This window comes from Solanum stenotomum, chromosome 2, assembly GCF_019186545.1.
Source record: "Solanum stenotomum isolate F172 chromosome 2, ASM1918654v1, whole genome shotgun sequence".
Taxonomy (NCBI): Eukaryota; Viridiplantae; Streptophyta; class Magnoliopsida; order Solanales; family Solanaceae; genus Solanum; species Solanum stenotomum.
Window position 1 is genome coordinate 64,868,957 of NC_064283.1, and position 19,537 is coordinate 64,888,493.

General features: G+C 36.6%; 2 protein-coding genes and 1 pseudogene across 2 annotated transcripts in view; 2 read left to right on the forward strand and 1 right to left on the reverse strand.

Moving 5' to 3' along the window:
• Positions 1–19,537, forward strand: part of LOC125856610 (disease resistance protein RPP13-like) — a 228,901-nt gene that overhangs the window by 143,484 nt on the left and 65,880 nt on the right. The window lies entirely within an intron of this gene.
• LOC125856617 (disease resistance protein RPH8A-like) overlaps positions 1–19,537 on the forward strand; it is a 227,377-nt gene that overhangs the window by 141,846 nt on the left and 65,994 nt on the right. The gene's annotated exons all lie outside the window — the stretch shown is intronic.
• LOC125856615 (disease resistance protein RPP13-like) overlaps positions 1,104–19,537 on the reverse strand; it is a 24,539-nt pseudogene continuing 6,105 nt past the window's right edge.

Here is a 19,537-nt window from a genome sequence, read left to right on the forward strand (position 1 = left end):
AAAACATACAGTAGACCAATTAATTAAAACAATTATGTTCAAACCAATTATAAGAAATCAAACACTAAAACCACTCAATTAATAACCAATGTCTTCAAGTGCTTGGCAGAAATGCCCCCATCAATACCTTTACGATTATGAAGAGATGATATATGCTTGAAAAGCTTCACCGCGTATAATTCCTCTTCAATAGCTCCACATCTTTCATTCTCTCAGGAATGTCCTTTAAATTTGGACAATCATGGACACCAAGACCTTTAATCAGAGGCATGGCACTTGTGCCTAAATCCCATCTTTCTAGGTTTCGAAGATCCTCAAGTTGAAGAAACTCTAGTTGACTGAAGTTGTTATCACTGCACATTATTTCCTTTCCTTCATAAGCACTAATCAAATCGAGATTCCTCAGGTTTGGCAACATTCCCAAAATAGGCATCGGATCTTCTGTCAGTACTGAGTCCCAAAGAAGCATCATTGTGATGGAATTTGGAAACAGATGAGGCAGTTTCTCTATTCTCCTACTTAACCACAATTTCTGGAGCTTTTCACAACAATTAACAAATTCGAGAGATGGGAATGATTGATCACCTCTACAAAACAATCTGAGTGTGCCAAGGTTTTTCAAGCTGCTAATGTTGTTTAAGGAGTAAGATTTCTTTATATAACCCATGCTTAATTCTCGAAGATTGACTAAATCAACAGGGTCAACATCTTTCCATTGATCACAATGGATGCCATCAACAACTTGAAGACTACTGAGTTTGCTTATACGTACCAGAGGTTTTGAATAGTACCGAGCAACTAAATGTCTTAAATTTATTAGGTCAGCTGTCTCGCGGGGTAGTTGACAAGTGTATCCGCCCGCATCGACAACAAGTGTCTGTAGATTCTTGAGGTTGCCAATGGAAGACGGAAGATTACGGATACCTGTCAATCTTAACATCTTGAGGTGGTACAAACTTCCTATGGCATCAGGTACTATAGACACATTCCCAACATGCATATCCAAGTACAACACATATAGATGTTGGAACACACTCCTGAAGTTTATAAGACTCATCTTATGAAAATCTGGATCGAAGAACATAATTGACCTCAACTTTAAGTTAGAAAGATCAAGTGAGAGGTACCTTTCTCCTTCACTATGAATGACATGTCTGATACATAAAGAGGATATGGAGTGGCTTCTTGGATCATAAATGTCAAAGAAGTTTACCTCCAATGCCTTTTGTATCGCAAGATCATGGAGTAAATCATGAATCCTACATTCAGTAACTCTTTCCCAAAATGTATCTACCACTTGTATCAAGCTTCGTCTTATTAGTTAATTCAAGAAGCCTTCAGCGACATCCTCCATTCTTTCTTCTCCTCTGGGTATGAAACCCTCGGCCATCCACAACCGTATTATGTTATTAGCCCCTACCTCTTTATCTTCTGGAAAAATACCAAAGTAGAGAAAACACTGCTTGAGCGCAACTGACAAATCATTGTAGCTTAAGGATAGTATGTTAGAGATATCAATAGATTTATCTTCTTTAATGTTCCTCCAAAGGTGATCTTTCACCTTTTGCCATTCGTTTAGCCCCTTTTTATGCGAAAGTAGTCCGCTTAATACAACAATTGCAAGAGGTAAGCCTCTACACTTTTCCACCATATCCTTAGCTAAACTTTCCATTTCTGGAACCATTGATCGAACATCAAGTAGTTTCTTACGAAAGAGATCCCAACTTTCTTCTTGACTTAGGAAACGAAGTTTATGAACAAAACCTATGTCGTCTGCTCTTTCAGCGACATCTTCTTTGCGTGTGGTAATAATGACTCTGTTGCCATTCTTGCTATCCGGGAATGCTCTTTTCAAACTCTCCCATGCTTCTTTCTGCCATACATCATCAACCACCACAAGGTATTTGCGTTCTTTTAATAGATCACGAAGATAAATTTCTAGATCTCCTTCTGTCATCCTTTCCAACAAATCGAGAGTTTCCTTGGTGCAACCTTGGGCGGATTTTATGATATTCCTAAGAAGATCCATGGTGTTGTACTCTTGAGAAACACATATCCAAGCGCGTGTATGGAAGCTATTGAGTATATCAGGACTGGTGTAAAGTTTTCTTGCAAGAGTGGTCTTGCCTAAACCCCCCATTCCATAAATGGAGAGGACGCTTCGACAAGGCTCTGCTTTGAGAAGTTGAGCTAGCAATGTTTGTGCAACATCCTGAAAGCCAACAAAAATGTAATCCTGGTCATCCACATATGAGGTAGTTCTCCTCAATGTTGTAACCTGATTACTTGTTCCTTCTCCTGCATTACTATTGATATTTGTAATACCATGAGTATCTCGTTTGCGAGAGATATCCATGATTCGTTGCTTGAGTGATTGGATCTCCTTGGCGACATTGTAGAATTTCTTCTCCTTCCTGCAGATGCAAGCGCAAGCCTTGAGACGACTAGCACCTTTACTTGCCTCGAAGGTGTAAGTCTCGAGTATAGCAACAGCGTCATTAGCAATTGAGTTGATCTCAAACACCCATTGTCGAATTCTATGATCTCCACATTGTTTTAGTTCTGCATCTTTGAGGAAAGACTGCATGAAGAGAAGCTCGTTTCGCAGCCATTGTATATCCTCTCTTAGACTTAAACGTAGGTTAATTTCCTGTATGAGGAAATCACCCAATTTTTGAACTGCAAATGACACAAAGGCATCAGCCATCTTTAGGTGCCGGTTTGGATTTTTTAGTGTAATTAATTGAGTATGATCGATGTTACAGCAATAATCAATTTATAAGGACATGGGGATCGGAGGTGGAAGCTAACATCCCTTTCTCATTTACTATTTCCTCTTATTGGAGATGAACTAGTCATATCAAAAGTTGGCTGTTTATAGCTGCCAAGAAGAATTAAGTAAAAGTTGCGGATTAATATTAACAAGTACATTATTATTCATTGTTATTTGTTAGTACACAGAGAATTTAAAAATTGGTTTGGCTGTAGCTGGAGACATCATTAAAGCATCTTTCTGTATAATCAATCAATATATGACTTTTGCAATATTCCATCAGACATTTTATATCTACTTGTTGACATATTCCCCCTCTCTCTTTCCTACATATTTTAGTTCACATGCCAAGTTGAGAGGTCTTATGGAAATGGTAGCTCAACAATTTCATCATTCACCCTCTCTTCACCTACCATTATCATATCATCATATCAATATTCAATATTTATCTTAAAAGCATGAACTCCTAACTTGAATATTAAATTACTATAATATTCCTAACTTAGGTTGTGACTTTTTCAATTAGTTGTGACTTCTCGGAAAGGTCCAGACTTTTCAGATAAGACACAAAAAACATTTTGTTCATACTACCCTTTGTTGACTATAAATAGAGGGGCTTCCTCTCATTTTTCAACCACAATTTTTTAAAAATCTTCTACTCTTCTTCTTCTTGCACTTTAAAAAAATTCGTGTGATTTATTGTAGTTGAGTGAGTTCGAAGTTTAGTGGAATATGAGGTACCATTATTCTGATGAAGCAAATCGTTCTATAGAGAGTATATTCCATAACCTCGAGTACTTGAGGAAAATAATTTTGATGATATAATTATTATTTTTTTGCGTAATATATACATTAGTATGTAATGTTCAAATATATGAAGTTAACATTGTGTAGTCGAAATTCATTTGTTTTTGTTAACAAATTCTCTTGTGATGTAGATTTATACTTCTGAATATCTTTTTCGAAAATTATTAAACTTCTCAAGAGTTAGAGAATTGTCACGATTTTTTTCTTTTTATGCTCAAGACAAAATAATGACTTTATATATTGTTAGGAAGTTTGCTTCAAAATAGTTTTTTTTTTTTTTTGGTCAGAAAGGAGATTATATTATATTAGCATGATAAAGAGACTACAGTAATGGCTACACTGTTGGTAGCATCTGCCTGCCCTACATACTGAGCAGTAGAAATAGTAGAAATTATATTACAACTAGAAGTTCTTTGCCTAATAAGAGGAGAGAGTTTTTTGTCTTCCTCAACTACTTCAAAAACAAATATTGGCACAGTACGCCAAACTTCAAAAAGCATGTTATCCGGTAGGTTTCTTCCATTCCGTGCTAGCAAGTCAGCCACTTTGTTTCCTGCTCTGGGTATTGGCCCCTTCATCAGCCGGAGCAACGCCCTGCATTCAATTAGAAGATTGGATTCAGTCTCATTTTTTTCCTCAAGCATTTTTATTACCTCTGCGGAATCCATGGCTATAACGATGTCCAGGATGCCTTGGCTCTGAGCAAGTCTTAGCCCCTGCATTAAAGCTAAAAGATCAGCATTTAGCACTGAATTCGTGGAAATCTTCGAGCTCTTACCTACTACCCAGTTACCATTGGAGTCTCGAATTACACTTCCTGCTCCTCCTTTACTTGTACTATGTTCAAATGAGCCATCCACATTTAATTTAAACCCAGAAAGAGGGGGGGGGGGGGGGCATTTATAGGGGGTAGCAACATTTCTTTTAACAGTTTTGTTGTTGCTGTAGGGGACAAGAAAGAAATATTCACTAGCTTTGGTCATCATAAGGGAGATATTTATATCTTCCTTTGATTTTCTGTGGAAGTTATTATTACGATTTAGCCAAATGTGCCACATAGCAAAAGGAAAAACATGTTTCCAGTTAAAAGAGCTAATCTTGAAATTTAAATCTTTCAGGCTGCTTAACCAGTTTGGGTTATTGCTAGTTGTGATTTTTTCGATGGTGTCTATTAGGCCAAGATTTGCCCAGAATTTTTTTGCAACAGGACAATCCAGGAGGATGTGGGTAATTGTCTTAATGCTTTTGCATAATATACAGAACGGATCAACATCAAGTCCAATAATGTGCAGGTAGCTAGCCGTTTTAAGTCTGCCGTGATTGCTTAACCAGAGGAAGTATTTGATTTTATTGGGGGCATTGGAGCTTCCAGATCCAACTAAAGTTGATGGTAGGGGTATTATGAGTAGTATAAGCAGGGGAGTTTTTGTATTTGAGGAAATTATACGCAGATTTTGTAGTGAAAAACCCGTCATTTGTTAGGCCCCAGGTGATTTTATCAGACATGTTAGGCCTTTGAGGAATGAAGGTAGTTGTTATTTCGAGCATGATATCAGGGGGAAGGTGAAAGGAAAGTAGATGTAGTGCCCAGGAACCATCTCGAATCACGTCGCTCACTTTTAAACTTAGGTCTTTTTCACATAGAGGGCCAGTGACTCTATGCCTTAAGGGTAGGGGGTGGTGCAACCATTTATCCTCCCAGAAGCTAATCAGGTTACCTTGTCCTAGGTCCCATCTACTGCATTGTGAACAATTTTCCCATGCTAGAGTATTATTTTTCCACGTCTCCTACTGCTAGTCTTTAGGTGGCGATCTTTAGCGAGTAAGTACCCCTAGTATACTTTCTTACGAGTGTCGATGCCCATAGAGAGTTAGGATTTCTGGATAGGCGCCATGCTAGCTTAGTTAGTACTAGAGCCTCATTTCTATTCCGACTAAGGAGAACACCCAGGCCCCCTGAATACCTATCCTTTGTAACTACGTCCCATTTGACCAAATGCATCTTTTTCCTGGTATCAGTGGTCCCCCAGATGAAATTACGTTGGACTCTATCTATGCACTTAATGACATTCATGGGGAGCTTAACGAATTGCATGATATGAGTAGCCATAGGACTTAAGGAGGATTTAAAGAGAGTCGTTCTACCCGCCATGCTGAGGAAATTTGTTTTCCATCCACTAAGCTTTGCTTGGAGGTTTTCAGTAATAAATTGGAAGTCTTTCTTTTGAGGCTTACTTCCAAAGATCGGGAATCCTAGATATTTTCCAAATGAGCTACTAGGCTTGATTTTTAGAATCGCAGAGGTATCCCCCACGACTATCTCAGAGCAGTTTTTGGAAAAAAGTAACTTAGATTTGTTGGTGTTAACTATTTGCCCCGACCAACTACAAAAGGAGTTCATAATTTCAATAATTGTTGTACAACTACTATCAGTGGTTTGGGACATCAAGACAAGGTCATCCGCGAAGAAAAGGTGAGAAAAGTTTGGCCCGTAGCTACTAATTTTTATAGGAGCCCACCTCTTATTGCTGACAACATTTTCTATGTGGTGCGATAGGACCTCCATACAAAGGATGAAGATATAAGGAGACATAGGATCCCCTTGGCGTATTCCCCTATTAGGTTTGAAATATTCAGTTCTCGAGCCATTAATGAGGATGGATGTTTGACTAGAGCTAATGCAAGACATAATGAGGTTTATGGTTTTTGAGGGGAAATTAAAGTATTGGAGGGTATGCTTTATGAAAGACCATTCGATTCTATCAAACGCTTTTTTGAGGTCTATTTTTGCCATAAAGCTCCCTTTTTTCACTTTCATTTTTTTGAAATGGGAGACTACTTCCTGGACAATAATTGCATTATCTGCAGCTTGCCTATTTTTGAGGAAGCTTGTTTGGCAGGGACCTATCAATTTATCCATAAATTGCCGCATTCTTCTCGAAAGTATTTTAGTAATAATTTTGTAGGAGGTATTACATAAGCTAATAGGACGAAAGTTCTTTAGCGAAGTAGCATTCTTACATTTAGGAATTAGGCAGATATGAGTATGTTTAATGGGATCAGGGATGACTCCTGTTGTAAAGGCTCTCTGGCATAAAGTTTGAACTGAAGGGCCTACGATATCCCAATATTTCTGATAGAAAAAAGGGTGAAGTCCATCCGGACCCGGAGCTTTGAAGGGATGGAAGGAGTATACAGTGGCGTTGATCTCGTCTAATGAAGGAATGCTACTTAAGAGTAGGTGGTCCTCTTGCTTGATCGTAACAGGGTCGTTCCTTATAAGAGTATTTAGAGACTGATGGTGCTGGGTCATAAAAAGTTCTTGGTAATAAGAGGTCGTATGTTTGATAATGCCATCACGCTCATACAACCAAGTTCCTTCCTCACGTCAAACACAAAACATGACGAGGCACTGCTTTGAGAAGTTGAGCTAGCAATGTTTGTACAACATCCTGAAGTCCAACAAAACTGTAATCCTGGTCATCCACATATGAGGTAGTTCTCCGCAATGTTCTAACCTGATTACTTGTCCCTTCACTTGAATTATAATTGATATTTGTAATACCATAAGTCTCTCGTTTGCGAGAGATATCCATGATTCGTTGCTTGAGTGATTGCAACGTTGTATAATTTCTTCTCCTTTCTACATATGCAAGCGCAAGCCTTGAGACGACTAGCACCTTTACCAGCCTTGAAGGTGTAAGTCTTGAGTATAGCAACAGCATCATTAGCAATAGAGTTGATCTCAAACACCCATTGTTGAACTCTTTGATCTCTACTTTGCTTTAGTTCTGCATCTTTGAGGAAAGACTGTATGAATAGTAGCTCATTTCTCAGCTTTGGAAGCAGGGAAACTTGTTGAATGACGAAATCACCCAATTTTTGAACTGCAAATGACACAAAGGCATCAGTCATCTTTAGGAATAACTAGTTTTGATTGAAAAAAAGAGGCTGTATATTGGAAAATGGGTGATAGACATAAAAGTAAGACCTCAAATAATGTGATTAAAGATTAGAAAAAAAGGAAACATGACCATGTGGTTTCTGAACAAAGAATTACGATTGGATAAAAGGACAAAGATGTATTAAAGCTTTTTGAAAGTTTCCACTAAACAAAAGGTAATTTTTTTTAATTAAAGCATCTTCAACAACCATTATACAACTTGGGGAAAAACACATATAGAGAAAAGTCTTAAAAAATTAAAGCAACTTCAACAATCATTGCACAACTTGTGGAAAATATATATGAGAAAAGATTAAAAAAATTGAAGCATCTTCAACAACCATTACACAACTTGTGGAAAAAAAATATTTATTTTTATTTGTTCATAATAATAATTTTATTTTTTTCTATTTGCTTGTTACAATGAAATAATGTAGGATTCATTAAATTGGTTATAATTGTCCACAATTCTAATTGTGCATATTACATCATATTAATCTAAATTTGATGGAGCGGTATTATTTTTTTTAAAAAAATCCAAACGTACCAAATCAATTTTAACAACTCAAGTTTCAACTGATTTGGAAGAACGAGCTAATTAGTCTAAAAAAATATCGATGAAATTTTTGGAGGCCTGCAACAAAATCTTCATTGCTTTTTCTCTGGAGCCATTTTTGTCCTTTAAATGGTGACACGGCTTAGAAAAATCCAGCATACGGTACTGGTTGTGGTAATGGTAGTTAGGGTATTAAATGTTGTTAGCTTATATGTGTCCACCATAGGTCAACGTACTAGGTTCCTTGACAAAGTTAAGAACAATATCGAAAGTAATGCTTAAAGTAAAGGACAAGGATGTTTACGTGGAAATCTCCTTGCTCAAGAGATAAATGTTGAGAGAGAAGACTTTAGCATTTCAAAAATCATGTTTGCAAAAACTAGGTTATTTCTTATCAAAGTGATCAATATAAGATGGACAAAAACAGCCTAGTGTAACTCCATTGGCTGAGAACTCTGCACTTCTTTTCCCGTGCTCACCAATCACCACAGTTGTGGCGGTTTTATTGTTGTTCCATGTTGTCTATCTTGTATGTCTGTGGCTCATGCGATCAGGTCCTCTACCAGACCTCATAGTTTATTAAATCATCATAACTTCATAATATAACAAACACTATCTAGTAATTATGTTTTATCATTTACCCTACATTATTTATAATAGATTTATCATGCATCCTACTTTTCGTGTAGTTTGTCATTCAAATTATTGATGTGTGATAACTTGTAGTAACCGAAAAATGATATATTCTATTAAACATTGTATTCATCAAAAAGATAAAATACAATATAATACAATACACTATCATATAATATAATATAATACATTATAAAATAATATAAGAACCATCCAAACAAAGTGTAAGTCAAGAATCAAGATATAAGCAAGACTGCCAAAAATTGGACGATCAATACGAAAGTAATATATATGCACTACTTCTTTGCCGGCATATGCATTGGTTAAAAACCAATGGGGGCGTGTTTGGTACAACGAAAGTCATATTTCATCCTAAATGATTTTCTAAAAAAATATTGTTCTCCAAAAATATTTGTTTAGAAAATGCTCTATGATGTTTAACCCAGTGAGTGAAAAGTAATTTTTTAGAAAAAAAATAATATAAAGTTTATTCATAATCATGTCTAAGTATTAATTAAAGTAGTATGAAAATCAACAGTGAGAAAAGTTGTTTCTCCCCTTTTAGTAGAAAATTACTAACAAACATGTATGTTTCCCTAGGAATATAATATAACAATAGCAATAATATATTCAATAAATTAAAGTTCCACAAGTAGTGGGGTGTATGTAGACCTTAACTCTATTTTTGTGGATAGAGGAATTATTTTTGAAAGACCCTTGGCTAAAGAAAATAATTCTCAAAACATGTTTGAAAGAAATGTTTTCAAGTGACAGCTTCTTCTCTGTTGATTAAACACAAATATTATTTATATAAAAGATAAAATGAAGAAATGTTATGTAGGATTGGGATTTGTTTGTATATTTAGCTTTCCTATTATCAAATACCCTTCACGTCTCTAGAATCTCCTTCAGCTTTGGACAATGATTAATATGAAAACCTTTAATTAGAGGCATGTCACTTGTGGCTAAATCCCATCTTTAATTATCCGATCTACATGTTTGGTTAGTGCTACCACTAATACCAACTATATTTAATGCAGCTCTTGACATTTATAATTCTCTAACTTTTACGCTTTGACACCGCAAGTATATAACTATTTTTTTTGTATTAATCCATGATTGGATGTATGGCCGTTAGAATCCTCTGGGAATTTACATCCAGTTTTAATCAAAATGAAACAGAAAGATGTTTTTTTTTTTAAGAAAAAAGAAGAAGGAAACTGTATCGAAGTAACCACATCCAAATGACATATTGGGCACGTGTTAACACGGGTCATATCTATCTAGTCTAGTCTAGTAGTAGAAGAAACACTTTCAACATGGTTTTTTCTAGGCATTAAGTGAAAAGATCAAGGGTATTATGGTCCTCAAAGATATTGCAAGTTCAGCTTGCATAGAAATATTGTACTATCAGCCTTATTATTTGGGCCTTCTTACCATCTTTAGAAGAAAAAAAACCTGCACTTCTCTATTAAATTACAAATTATGCCTTCTATCATTTAGTGCAGTGGGATCCATTTAATTTTACACATTGACATGTATACAATGATGACTTTACTGGGTTTCCACATATTTCCATTTTTATTGTCTGCATATTAAATAGTATAATATAGTTAAATAATTTAATAAAATTTTATTATTTAACTTATATATTCAAAATAATTATTTTTTAATAATATATATATCATTAAATAACTATATATAATTATTAATAGTCATATTTATATTTTTAAAGTATAATTAATAAAATTAATTTTAAAAAATAAACTCTTAATAAATAATTTATCAAGAAAAACGTCAAATTAATTTAAATAAAATATATATTTATTAACTCGACGTAAGTGCTCAAATAAGATTTTACTTTTGTGAGGTGTAAATACAATTCATCAGTATTTAATTATTAGAGTTTATATTCTACACACAATTTATCAACATAAAAGGATAAGAAATCATAACATGTTTTTCTTTGCAAAGTAATTTTGTTTTTAAAAGAAAAAAAGTTGTATTGCTGAACTTTCAAATACTTTTGCAAGATCAATAAGAAGAAACTTCTTATTGAAAAATATTGAATTGTTTTTTACTAGGGAAAATGCATAAGTACCCCCCCCAGCCTATTCTTGAAATCCCAGAGACACACCTAACCTTTACTAAGGTCTTATTACCCCCCCGAACTTATTTTATATGTAATATTCTACCCCTTTTTGGCCTACGTGGCACTATCTTGTGGGCCCAGCGTATGTTGACAAAATTTTCAAGGATAGTGCCACGTAGGCCGAAAAGGGGTAGAATATTATAGATAAATTAAGTTCGAGGGGGTAATAGGACCTTAGTAAAGGTTAGGTGTGTCTCTGGGATTTCGAGTATAGGCTGTGGGGGTATTTATACATTTTCCCTTTTTACTATTAAAACGACATTATGGAAAGAACAAGCAAAACAAAAAAAAAATTACTTCTTTTAAATTATGTGGTATAATTTAACCAAAAATGTACTTCTTTTGTTTGATTTCTTGTGGAGTAGCTTAACTAAATATTAATATACTTTTTTTTACTCTTTGAAATATTAGGGAATTTGTAACACCCCGGAAAATGATAGGTTTTCTAGAGCCTAAAAGTAAGGTTAAAAATCGTAAAATCACTCCCCGAATTATTAGTAAGTCCTTTAGGGTTGAAATGAGGCTTATTGAGTAAAGACCAAGGGGCAAGTGCCAAAGCCAAGGGGCCAAGCCAAGGCCAAAGGCCAAGCCTGCCCCTAGCTAGGAGCACACTGCCCCAGCTTCATGAAGGGGACCACGAGTCGTGGTCCACTCCACGGCTTGTGAAGGTGGTCGTGAAGCCTTCTTGGCCATGAAAATATGGCCACCATTCTCCCTAGCTAATGCCTCAACTTCCACGGCTATCACCACGATCCATGGTCATGACCACTACCATGGAAGGTGCTCGTGGAGTTGCCTTAGGCAATGAGCAAGGGCCCCCAAGTAGTGAGGCTATTGCCTCAAGGACCATGAGAGGGACCACGACTCGTGGAGCCCCTTGTGGTAATGCCTTGGACTCAAGTGCCTCATGCCACCAAAAGGGAGCTACTGCCCCAACTTTCACGAGGGGGGGACCACGGGTTGTGGTCCACACTACGGCTCGTGAAGGTGGGTCGTGGTCCCTAATGGGGACCATTAAATGAAGGACTTTTAGGTCATTTCCTTTTTAGTCCAATTAAGTGGGGGTGTTTTGGGTATTTTTAGGGGAAGTATATAGGTTGTTTTTAAGTCAAATTTCAAAAGACTTGGTCATTATTCACAAACACCCAAATTGAAATAAAAAACGCCCACACCCTCCTCTCTCAATATTTCTCTCTCTAAGCTCAAGGAAGAAGAAGAAGTCATTGGAGCTAGGGTTTGTAGATTTTCAAGGTTCTTCCCTAAATTTCTTAGAGATTCTTAATTGAGGTATGGATGCTTTTCATTCTTGGGTAGCTATCACCCAAGGAGCCCCTTCAAATTATGTTTTCAAATCTCCCAAACCTAGGGTTTTCAATCTACAACACGGGTCTTCTTCCAAAACATTTTCCATTGTTTAAATATGGTTTGTTATGATTGGTTATGATGATTTATGATGGGAATGTTGAAGTATTGTTGGTTTTTGATGAAAATCTCCCTTGGACCCATGATTTCCCCTTCTTCCTAAATTGTGAACTAGGGTATGATTTGATTGATCTTGCAAGCTTGTCAATTGATTATGTTTATGCTTATCATGTTATTGAATCATGAAATGTCCCCCATCTAATGTTGTAATTCTTTCAATTAGGGTTGATCTTGATTCTTATCCTTGAAGGGCAATAACTAGGGTTTATGTATGTTGATGAAGACTGTATATGAACTTGTGATTCACTTAGATAGTGATGAACTTATGGTTAAGGTGTAATTCTGGTATTGATGCAAGATTATTCTTCCCTATACCTTTGCACTTGATTATGTATGAAGTATGTATGTACTTTTATGTTAAGCTTGTTGTGTTGATTGAAAGGTCATTCTCATGAACACACTATGAATATGATGTGAAAGGTTTACTCACATGTTGATGATTCTAAGGTTGAAAGGGCATTCTCACCTAATGAGTCTTGAGTTATTATGATGTATGTTGGTTAGAGTGCCTAGTGTATTCTTTCATGAACCTAAACTTAAGAAAAGACTTAAAGTAACCTCTAAAGGGAATTATGCTTAGCACCGAGCGGATATGAAAGTGAGATGGGAGCTTGTACGTTAGAAAGTACGGCTTCCCTATGTATGTAATCTCATTAGATGAAAACCTTTCACGTTAGAAGTCTGAGTTTCTAGTAGCAATCTCCATGTCCCATAACTATATGTCCACATAGGTCTTAGCTAGTGGATCCACCTAAAAGCTAATATGTAAGTTCTACATTAAGCAAGTAGGACGTACCTCTTTTCGGTGTGGGAGTAAGACACTGGATTCCAAGTAGCTCACATGGTCTATGTCGATTAAGGCTATTATCCCTATATGATACGAATATGAACTACGGTAAGAACATGGACTTAAAGTATGACTTCTTAAGAGGTACTACTTAGTATGAGTGGGAGTATGGGACTTCACTCATACATTGCACAAGTGGACTTTGAGAGGGGTTGTGGTTAGGTTCTCTTATGCTAATAAAGATTATGGATTATGTAAGTATGATATGTATGAATGTTAAGGTTGACTTACTTGTTACAAGTTATGATCATGAATGTCTCCTTACTTATGTATGTTGATTATGGATGAACCAAAAGTAAGATATGTATGTTGTTGGTGATCTAAATGTGATACTTAGCATTGGGTAGGGTTATGGGATCTTACCTTTGCATTGCACTAGTATGGCTTTGGGTTGCCTGTATGTTGGTATGACTTATGTTTCTTCATAAATGTGCATAATGGTTTTCAAACTTGATAAAGGAATGATTTCAACTAAATGTCCCCTTTATGCATATTTCAATGATTTTGTGCATGGCTTTCATACTTAGTACTTTATGTGCTAACCCATATTTCTACTTTTACTATGAGTGTAGGTTCTGGTCGTTGAGACATACTCCTTACTTCAAGTGAAGGTTGGGTTGACTATTCCCTAGGCTTGGTGAGTCCTCAAGTTTGAGGACACGATGTTATCATTTCTTAGTTTCTATTGTATTTCCGAATTTGAGACTTTGTTGATGTAAAGGGCTTTTTGACCCTATTTGTACTCTCTATTGTACTAGATGGTGATTGAGACAAAGTCTAGATTCTATTTTCGTTTATGAATGAGAAGTTGACTTCGATCGTAAAAGTTTTAATTTTTATGCATTATTCTATGACTTATGTGTATGATTATGCTAAGGTCTTGTATGCGACCCCTTCGGGGTCAAGTATGCCATCTTACGTCTAGGGGGTACCCATGGGTCGTGACAAACTTGGTAATTAGAGCACAAGGTTTAGAATGATTCTAGGATTGATGTCTCATGAACCACGTCTAGTAGAGTCTTGTTCATGAGTGTGAAGCGCGCTACACTTATGAATGAGAGGCTATAAGATGTTTAGGAATTTTCCCTTCTTTCATTACTCTTTAGTCGTGCTTTAGAGTTTTAACTCAAAAAACTTAAAACAATAATAAGAAATCAAACACTAAGACCACTCTCATTGACAGCCCTCAAATTAATAACCAATGTGCTTGGCAGAAATGCCCCCATCAATACCTCTACGATTATGAAGACATCATATATATATATTATTCCTAAGAGAATGAAAGACGTGGAGCTGTTGAAGAGGAATTATATATAGAGAAGAAGGATTTACAAGTGCTATGATTTCGGCTAAGGAAATTGCATTAGAGATGAATATAGAACCTGAATTTCGTAAGAAACGTGTAATTTATAGAAAAAAACAATTTGATGAGAATGATGATAATGAAATCACAAGATCTCTTGAAGAATCATTTAGAGTTGATTACTTCTTATGTAGACCAAGCCATCTTTTCACTTCAAAATAGATTTGAACAATTTGAAGTATATGAAAGTATTTTTGATTTTCTATTTAGTGGAAAAAATTGAGATCATTAGATAATGAGAATTTAAAACAATNACGTGTAATTTATAGAAAAAAACAATTTGATGAGAATGATGATAATGAAATCACAAGATCTCTTGAAGAATCATTTAGAGTTGATTACTTCTTATGTAGACCAAGCCATCTTTTCACTTCAAAATAGATTTGAACAATTTGAAGTATATGAAAGTATTTTTGATTTTCTATTTAGTGGAAAAAATTGAGATCATTAGATAATGAGAATTTAAAACAATATTGTCTTAATCTTGAATGTTCCTTAAAGCATAATACTCACTCCGATATTGACGGTTTAGACTTATTTTCTGAATTAGAAGTGTTAAGGGAAATCATAAAAGTAGAAGACAATACTCTAATTGAGATACTCAATCAAATAAAAAGACTTGATTCTTTTCCAAATGCTTACTGTAACATCCGGCAATTTGAAATAACTATGAAGAGGCTTAGAGTTGGAAATAGTCATTTTTTTGGAGGGAATTCAAAAATCTGGAAATTTGGTTAAGTATGGGAAAAAAGTGAGTTTTTGGCCAACTTTGAACAGTCATAACTCCTAGTTCAGGATGATTTAGGTGTATTTCCAGTTATGTTTGCGAAGCTCGTGGAATGATCTTTCCAACGCCATCGAGTTTGCTCAATTACGAGTTTGTATGAGTGAGTTATGCCCCTTGGGAGTTGGGCTGTTGGCACAGGGCAGTTCACCCGAAAGTTTAAGGGTATTTTGGTCTTTTCCCTAACCAATTCTTTTGGTTATATTGATGTGTTAGACTGATTTTTAGATCAGTTGTTCCCTTTTTAAAAGAGTGAGAGTGAGGGTTTGTGAGTGGAGAGGAGAAGAAGAGGAGAAAGAGAAGATCAAGCAAGGTTTCGTCAAAGATCGTCGTGGATATCGTCGGGGGTGATCCCTACTAGGTATGTGAGTTCATAGTGTTGGGTTAGTTCTTTCCCCCACATGCCAAACTCGTCTTAATTCCGAGAAAAGCTTGGTTGTGTTTGTTGAAATTGTTAGTTGTGTTTGTTGAAGTTGTTGATTGTGTTGTTGAAGTTCCTTGTTGTCTTGGGACATGTTTCCGGCTGTGTTTCCGAGTTGAATCTATTGTATGTTGAGGGGTTTTATGTTCTAAGTGTTTGGTGTTGGAACCTTTGAGCTTGAGAGGGTTTAGAGTTGGAGAAAAGAAAGAGAAAAGTCAAATTTTTCTGGGGAAAGGGGTGGCGCGTCGCGCCAGACAGAGCCCCCCAAGAAGTGTTCTGAACTTCCACCCCTGGGGTGCCGCGCCTTGCAGAGCACCTCAACAGCCCTTCTGAACTTTGAGGGCTGGCCCCGCGCCTTGCAGAGCGCCAAGGACGCCAAGTTTCCCCTTTCATTCCCCACTTTTACATGCATGTTCCTTGGTAATGTACCTATGTTTCATAGTTCTTTTTGACACTCCAAGGTACGTCTAAACGTCAAGAACTCATCCATAAACATGTGATCATATACCTTGAATCCATAATCCAATTCAAGGTGAGTTAGGATCAAAGTCAAGTGAAGTTAGAAGTCAAGTCTAGAAGTTAAGAAGTAAGTCCATGCAAGTCTTTAAAGTTTTTCAAGAGTCTTTATTGAACGTTTTAATTTCATTTTAAGGCTCAAGTTTCAAGTCAAGTAAAGAGTATATAGTTTCAAGCTAAGTAAAGAATCTCAAGTTTCAAGTTAAGTCAAGAGTATAAAGTTGAGTTCATTTCTCAAAAGCTATTAGTGAACTAAGTATTCCCAAAGAAGTTTATAAATGTTTCTACAATTGAGTAAGAAGGGAACCATGTTTTCCAAAAGAGCCTTTGGGCTAAGTTTTGAGTAATTATCTCAACTAAAGAAAGATGTGTTTAAGACACTTATGAGCCAAAGTATTTTTGGGAGTAGTATTGAGCACCGAATTGGGGACACGAGTTCATATTGACTCAACTTTTCATAAGAACCATGAGCCAACATGGGACTTGACGGGTCATTCTTTTTAGATGATCACGTAAGATTAAGCTAGTGGATCCACTAAGTAAAGTAAGGTCCTATATCACAGCAAGGTATAGGATGGTCCTTGGGCAATGTGAGGTAAAACGTTGTATCATCACTAGGGCTCATAGTTGTGGTTGTCGGTTAAAGAACCTCCCACAAAAGTTATATTACTTTTGTATAAGTAAAGTTGAGTTGTTATTGTTTACATTGTTTTACAAGCTATTTATATATTGCATGTATCTTATTGCTTTATATTGAGTTCGGTTATTCATGAGTCGAACAGAGCCAAGGTAAGTGTTCTCTTGTACTGCTTTCAAGCTTAAGTTGTGGTTTAGCTTTCCAACTCGCATACTCGTACATTCAATGTACTGATACCAGTTGGCCTGCATCTTATTATGATGCAGACGCAGGTACCCATGATCAGCATCCAGCACGCCGTTGATCCACCTGAGCTGTAACATCCGGCAATTTGAAATAGCTTTGAAGAGGCTTAGAATTGGAAATTTTCATTTTTGGAAAGAATTTTGAAAACCTGGAAATTTGGCTAAGTGTGGGAAAAAGTGAATTTTTGGCCAAATTTGAGCAGTTGTAACTTCTAGATCAGGATGAGTTAGGAGTGGTTACAATTATGGCTGCGAAGCTCGTGGAATGATCTTTCCAACGCCACTGATTTTGCTCGATTCCGAGTTCGTATGAGCGAGTTATGGCCTTTGAAAGTTGGGCAGTTGGCAGGGAATCCGTCCAAAAATTTTTAAGGGCATTTTGGTCCTTTCCCTAGCTATTTCTTTTGAGGTTATATTGTTGTGTTAGGCTGATTGTGGATCATTTTTCTCCCATTTTAAAAGAGTGAAAGTAAGGGTTTGAGAGTGAAGAAGAGAAGAAGAGAAGAAGAGGAGATCAAACAAGTTTCCGTCGTGGATATCATCGGGGGTGATCCCTATTAAGGTATGTGAGTTTTTAGTGATGGGTTGATCCTTTCCCCCACACACCAAGCTCCTTTTATTCTTGAGAAAAGATTGATGGGGTTGTTGAAATTGTTGGTTTGTGTTGTTGATGTTATTGATTGTGCTGTTGAAGTCCCTTGTTGATTGGGACATGTTTTCCAGTTGTGTTTTGAGTTGTAATCTATTGTATGTTGAGGGATTGATGATCCTTAGTGTTTGGGGGTTGAAACCCTTGAAGTATGGAAGGTTTAGAGTTGGAGAAAAGAGGGAGAAAAATCAAGTTTTCGGGGAAAGGGAGTGGGGAGTCGCGCCTGCCACCGCGCCCCAAGAGGGGCTCTGAACATTTCCCCTTAGGGTGGCGCGCCTCTCAGAGCGCCAGCAGGCCCCCTCTGAAGTTTTGGGTCTGGCGCTCCGCAACTTGCAGAGCGCCAAGGACACCAAGTGTTCCCTTTCATTTCATACTCTTTCATGCATGTTCCATGGTATTGTACCTATGTTTCCAAGTTCTTTCCAACACTTCAAGTTGCTTTTAAATGTCAAGAACTCATCCATAACATGTGATTATATACCTTGAATCCATAATTCAATTCAAGGCAAGTTAGTATCAAGTTAAAGAGAAGTTAGAGTCAAGTCAAGCAAAGTTAAGAAGTTAGTTCAAGCAAGTTTTCAAAGTTGTTCAAGAGTCTTAATTGAACGTTTTCACTTCATTCTAAGGCTCAAGTTGCAAGTCAAGTAAAGAGTAAAGAGTCAAGAGTTTCAAGTTGAGTAAAGAGTTTAAAATTGAGTTCATTTTTCAAAGTTATTAGGGAACTATGTATTCCCAAAGAAGTTTTAAAGAAATGTTTTTACATTTAAACAAGGTCGGAAACTGAGATTTCCAAAAGAGCCTTAGGGCTAATTTTCATAAAGGAAGAAAGGAAACTGAGATTTCCAAAGAGCCTCTGAGCTAGTTTTTGAGTAATTATCTCAATCAGCAGGAAGAAATATGTTTTAAAAACATAAGAGCCACTACATTTTTGGGAGTAGTATCGAGCACCGAGTTGGGGGAGCGTTCAAAGAACCCACAGCCCCCATAGAACCATGTTAGCCACCATGGGCAGAAAAGGATCATACTTTTTAGATGAATCCTTTTCCAGATAGACTAGTGGATCCATTAGGCAGTTCAGGTCCTATACCTTTGGCCGGGAATAGGATGCTCTGGCAGCGTGAGGTCGATCACTGTATCATCACTATAGCTCTTATGTGATAGTTGTCGGTTAGGGAAACTCCCACAACAGTTGTTGTATTTTCATACACAGAAAGTATTGTATTTTTATATACATCAGTTCATTTGTATTTCTATATACATCTCAGGCTTATTGTATCTTTGTATACACACAGAGTTTATAGCATGTTTTAAGCAGTCTTTCTTTATATCGCACGTATTTTAAATTGCCTTGTATTGAAAGAAGTCAGTCAGGCTGAGTTGAGTTGAGCCAGGTAAGCTTTTCAGTATCTTCCAGATCTCCTGCTAGCCTATGTTGCTTAGTTCCAGCTCGCATACTCGTACATTCCATGTACTGATGCCAGTTGGCCTGCATCTTGTTATGATGCAGACGCAGGTACCCAAGATCAGCATCCAACACGCCGTTGATCCAACTGAGCATTCCAGAGCCAGTGGTGAGCCTCCTTGCTTTCCGAAGGACTCGGTTATTTTGTGATTTTAAGTTTGTTTTATTAGGATGTTGTGGGGTCTGTCCCAACATCCATCTCAGTATTTTAGAGGCTTCATAGACAGTCAGTCAGTTAGTATTGAGTCTCTCATCTATGTGTGTATA